Raw genomic sequence first — 6522 nt, 5'->3', positions numbered from 1 at the left:
TATCTGGATATCCAGTTGTCCCAGCACCATTTTTTGAAGAGATTATTCTTTCCCCACTGACTGGTCCTAGAAGGCTTGTTAGAAATCAATTTCAATTATATTCCATTAATGTATATATTTATTCTTATTCTAGGACCACACTCTTTTGATTTCTTTTGGTTTGTAGTAGGTTTTGAAATAGGAAAGTGTGAGTTCTCCTACACTGTTCTTCTTTTTCAGGATTTTGTATATTATGCATCCCTTACAATTCCATACAAATTTTAGAATCACCTTGTCTATTTGTTAATGAAAGCAGTTGAAATTTTGATAGAGATTGCATTTGCTTTATAGATCAATTTGGGAAGTATCGCCATCATAATATTATGTCTTCCAATCCATGAACATGGACAATCTCTTTATTTAGGTCTTCTTTAATTTCCTTCACCAAAGTTTTATAGTTTTCAGGGTACGATTTAACCTCCTTGGTTAAATTTATTCCTAAATATTTTATTATTTTGATGTTATTTTAAATGTGATTGTTTTATTAATTTCCTTTTCATATTGTTTATTGCTGGTGTATAGAAATACAATGGAGTTTTGTATTCAATGTAGATATCCACTGTAGAAATACAGTGGAGTTTGGATCTTATATCCTGCAACTTTGCTGAATTCCTTTGTTAGCTCTAATAGTTTTTTTGTGTGATATAAAATATGAAATCATGTTATCTATGACTAGAGATAGTTTTGTCTCTGCATTTTCAATTTGGATGCCCTTCATTTTCTTCCTCTTGCCTTGTTGCTCTAGGTGGAATTTTAGAATTTCCAATAATATTTGAACAGAAGTGACAAGAGTAGAAATCCTTGTCTTGTTCCTGATATTAGAGAGAAAGCTTTTGGTCTTTCACATTAAGTATGATGTTCACTGTGGGATTTCACAGATACCCTTTATCATGGAGAGGAAGTTGCCTTCTATTCCCAGTTTTCTGAGTGTTTTTATCATGAAGGATTGTTGAATTTTACCAACCATTTTTTGTGCACCAATTGAGATGAATACGTGGGTTTTTCCCCTTCCTTTTATTAATACATCGTAATACATTGATTGCTTTTCATATGTTGAACACCCTTACATTCCTGGAATAAATCCCACTTGGTCTAATACCTGTATTTTGTTGAGGATTTTTGTGTCAATATTCATAAGGGATAGTGTCCTGCAGTTTTATTTTCTTGTCATGTCTTTGTCTGGCTTTGCTATCAAGGTACTGCTAGCCTCACAGAATGAGTTAGGAAGTGGTTCCTCCTCTTCTATTTTTTGGAAGAGTTTCAGAAGGATTGGTGTTCTTCTAACAACATTTGGTAGATTTTACCAGTGAAGCCATCCAGTCCTGAGATATTCTTTGTTAGAGTTTTTGACTGCTGATTCAATCTCCTTATTTGTTTTAGTTGTATTTAGATTCTATGTTTCTTCTTGAGTCAATTTTGGTAGTATGTGTGTTTTAAGAATCTGTTCATTTTATCTAAGTTACATGGTTTGTTTATAAATGAATGTTCATAGCATTCTCATAATTTTTATTTCTCTAAAGCTAATAGTAATGTTACCATTTCAATTTTTTATTTTAGTAATTTTATTTTTCTTTTTGTCTTCACCAATTAAACTAAAGGTTTGGCAATTTTGTTAATTTTTTCAGAAAACTAACTTTTGGTTTTGTTAATCTCTCTATTGCTTTTCTATTCTCTATTTCATTTATCTCTTTATTATTTCAGTCATTCTGTTTGCTTTGGGCTTAGTTTGCTCTTTCTTTGCTAGTTACTTAGGAATGTTAGGTTATTGATATAAGATTTTCTTTTCTTTAATGTGGGCATTTAAAATTATAAATTTCCCTCTGAACACTGCTTTCATTGCATCCCATAAGTTTTGGCATGTTGTGTTTTCATTTTCATTCATCTCTAATTACTTTTTAAGTCACCTTGTGATTTCTTCTTTGGCCAATTGGTTGTCTAAGAATATGTTATTTAATTTCCATATATTTGTGAATTTGCCAATTTCCCTTCTGTTATTGATTTCTAATTTCACTCCATTGTGGTCAGAGAAGATACTTTCTATGATTTCAGTCTGTTAAAATTTATTAAGGTTTATTTTGTGGCCTAACATATGGTCTATCTTGAAGAATGATCCATGTGCACGTAAGAAGAATGTATATTTTGCTGTTTTTGAGTGGAGTGTTCTGTACATGTATGTCTTTTAGGTCTAGTTGGTTTATAGTGTTGTTAAACTCCTTTATGTCCTTCTTGATCTTCTAATTGTTTTATTCATTGTTGACAGTGGGGTATAAAAGTGCCCTACTATTATTGGTGAATTGTCTACTTCTCCCTTTAATTGTCAGTCTTTGCTTCATATATTTTGGTCTCTGATTACAGGTTTATAATTGGTATATCTTCTTGATGGATTGACCCTTTTATCATTATATAATACCTTTGTCTGTTGTAATGATTTTTTTCTTAAACTCTGTATTGTCTGATATTAATATAGCCACTCCTTTGCCTTTTGGTTAGTGTTTGCATGAAATAGCTTTTTTCAATCTCTTAACTTTCAACTTTTTTTTGTCTTTAGATCTAAAGTGAGTCTCTTGAAGACAGAATATGGTTGAATCATCATGTTTTTAAATCCTTTTTGCCAACATTCGCCTTTTGATTAAATTTTCATCTGATTATTTTGGATGTAATTACTGGTAAGGAAGGACTTCTGCTATTTTGGTATTTGTTTTCTCTATGTCTTATATCTTTGTTTCTCTCAATTCCTCCATTACTGCCTCTTTTGTGTTAGATATATTTCATACTATGCAGTTTCATTCCTTTCTCATATCTTTTTCTATACATTTTAAAGTTGTATTCTTAGTGGTTGCCCTGGGGATTACAATTAACATTTTAATTTATAACAATCTAGTTTTAATTAATATCAACTTAATTTTAATTGGATACAAAATGTTTGCTCCTATATAAACAGCTCCATTCCTCTCTTTATGTTTTTATTGTCACAAATTACATCTTTATACATTGTGTGCACATCAACATAGATTTACAATTATTGTTTTGTGCAGCTGCCTTTAAATCATATAAGAAAAAGCAGGAGTTACAAACTAAAAATACACTATACTGACTTTTGTATTTACCTAGACAGTTGCTTTTATCACTCCTGTGTTTTCTCTTTCCTTTTTTCTTTTTCCTTTTTCATTCATTCCTTTGGTCCTTTATTCCTTCCTTCCTTGATTTCTTTTTTAGAACATTGGTAGGAAAAAAGAGAAAGGTGTCCTTTATTATTACTTTAAGATGGGAAGCTTATAATGTTCTTGGTGATTTATCCTTTCATTTGTCTTTGACACTCATATGGTGTGTTACAAATATGTCTTTGTGTTATTTATTTGCCTTTTTTACATGCAAGTTCCGCATCCCAAATTTAATGGTAAGCATAGCATGGGGAAGGGTTCTGCCTTATATTTCTCCACACTTCTATGTCAAAGAAATGCTCTACCTATAGAAGATACTTATTATGTGGTTGCTGATATTGTCCTCAATAGCCTACCTCATTTCTTCAGGCAGGCAAGCTATTATTATTTCCATTTACAGTGAGAAAACTAAGAGGCAAGAGAGTTCAGGAACTTGACCAATGTAATAATAAAGAGGGGAGAAAAACATGTTCTTCTGGGCTTTGTACCTAACATTGTTTCTCAGGCAGCTTTCTCCAGTTATCTCTTACAAGCCTGCAACAAGCTTCCCCACTACCAGCACTAACTTCTGGCAACAGATAGTACTTGTAATGAATAATCCAACTGAGACAGCATTCAGTTTAAGATGCCTATCTGTTCTTTTTGAATCAACACTCAAAGCAAATGAAATAGGAAATTGTTTCCCACAGACTTCCTGAGCAGTAGAAAAAAGCATTTGACCCTCATTCTCAACTGAAGGACAATGCTTACCAGGGTGGCTGTGCATGGAGGTCACAATGAATAGCTTCAAGAAACAGGGAAGGCAGTGTGACCAGAGTTTGCCCTTCTTGAAACATGAGGTGGGTGAAACTTGTTTTCTCAGCCCCTAGACCTCCTTGCTTGGCTTGGAGAATGGCATGGGGTGGTAGAAGGTTCAGATAAAGCTTTTAGGGTCAAATAAGTTAAGGTTTTAGTTCTGAGCTATCTGCCATAGAAACTGTAACCTTAAACAAGTTACTTCCTCACTTGCAAAAATAAGATTGTTACGAGGATTAATTTAAATCATGTATGTGGTGGTACCTGAAATAGAAGAAATTGATGTTAGCTTTCTTTCTTCCTCCATGGGCCGCTCTCACTTCACCATTGCCCAGGGGCCAGAGTCCTCATTCTCACAGCTCCCTACCTCTTACAAAAATTAATGGGCTGTTAAATATTTTCACCCTAAGTGTAAATAACTATTAGGTTCAATATTTTAGTTTTTACAGGGATTTCTCCATTTTAACAGGAGACTAAAATCTAATTTCGAAGGAATGAAGTTGTAATTATGAATGGAGCCTTCTTTGGTCATGAAAATTCAGCCTTACTAAATGCCATTCCCTATAACATGGCACCAGGGATCCTTGGAAAAATGGCTAATTCCAGGATAGGGTTAAGGAAAGTACAAAGAGATCCTGGAACATCTTGTGCCAGGAAGTATGTAATCACTCAAAGAACACTAGAGGTATGCAAATAGGATGCAGAAGCCAATGTGACGGGGTTCCCATCAGCTGAACTTGGCATAGATTGATGATTAAAATGAATAGTGACAGGAATAAATTATAACGTATTGAATAAAAGTAAATGTGAGTCCACATACACACTATAAAAAATTTAAAGGTGAGTATGGAGAAAAGAGGAAAAACTATTTTTCATATAATAATGCCACCTAATAGATGTAAAAGGAATAGTGGAAATATAAAATCACCCTATTACAACCACCATGGTAATATTTGATTCTGGCAATAATTATCAATGTATGCTAAAAGTACTGGGGGAAAAATCTGGGGGAATAATGTACTCACACAGTCTCAGATTATTTAGTCATTATAATGGAGAAAATGCCTTTACACTGAAGAAATCTAATGGACCCCATTCTAATCAATTGATAAAATTTAACATTTTGAATAACCAGACAATCCAATACCATGCTCCTGCTAAAGTGATGCACTGAGCAATAATATAATCTCTTCCAAAAATAGTTAAATCAAATATTACCATGAAGAAACTAATCTAACAAGTCTACTAGACTAGACTTTTCAAAAGTGTTGCTGTCATGAAAGATCACATACACAGAGCCTGGGGCAGTGACCTAGATTAGAGGAAAGCATGAAAATAAATATAATGCACGATCCTTGATTTCTCAATTTTGGATACAAGAAAAGAAAGAGAGAAAGAAAGAAATAAGTGGGACAATTAGGTAAATTTAGAGAAGGATTGCATATTAGACAATAATGTACCAATGTTAAATTTTCCAAGTGTAATAATTATGTGTGACTTTGTAAAAGAATGTCCTTATTCCTAAGACATATATGTTGAAGTAGTTAAGGATAAAGGGAAATTATTTCTGTTACTCTTGAATTATACATATATATCTATCTATGTATCTATCTATCTATCTATATAGAATGTGGCAACTATAATCTAAAGAAAAATCTTTGCATATAGAAAAATATAGTCTCACAAGTAGGCTGGTTATTTAATCCAAATGGCCAACTTATTCTTCAGAAAAATCATGTAAAGTTTATATGAAAAACTGGGTAAAAATAATCCTTCAAGCTCATCTTCAGATACAAAATGCCAAAAGCTTAATATATTCAAGGTCCCTGAGTCATCAATTGTAGTCATTAACCTGTAGTCAGCAGATTCTCTAACAGGTAATAATCGATTTCATTCACCTAGACATGATGGATTTGCTTGTTTCACAGTGTTGAACAGAAAGAATGTTGACTGCCTGAAGAACTATTTCAGTAACCATGGAAAATGCAGAAACCACAATGACTAAAGAAGAAGGATTGCATATGTTATATTTTATTTTGTAATGTTTGTCTTTTAAAATCAGCTCTGATTTCCCTTAGCAGGATTCTCTTCTTCACATCTGGAAGGAAATTTTCTGAGATATGCAACTTATTAGCAGTAGGAGTTTGGGTGCCTCTCTATGCATCAGCTTTCTCATCTGTAAAATAAACATGAAAAATACTACCTACCTTATGGTATTGTTAAGGATAAGTGAATTAACATTAGTGAAGCACTTAGAATAGTGCATAGCACCTAATAAGTACTCCATAAATTTTAGCTATTATTATTATCATTGGTCATAGCTTTAAGATTAGATATGTTCTTGGTCACCAAGTGTGTTCATACAAAACATTTTTACAGTGTCAAATTCTCTATTTCAATGAAATGTGCAGCTTTTCTCTTTTCTGTATAAGGCTAAGCTCAACTCAGTTTTGTTTTTCATTGTTTCTTGGTTGCTTTATTTTGTTTTAAGGTTCTCTGAGGAATATTCCCAAATCACATTAGAAAG

This window comes from Propithecus coquereli, unplaced genomic scaffold, assembly GCF_000956105.1.
Source record: "Propithecus coquereli isolate 6110/MARCELLA unplaced genomic scaffold, Pcoq_1.0 Scaffold14, whole genome shotgun sequence".
Classification (NCBI taxonomy): Eukaryota; Metazoa; Chordata; class Mammalia; order Primates; family Indriidae; genus Propithecus; species Propithecus coquereli.
Note: the sequence above shows the minus strand (reverse complement) of the source record.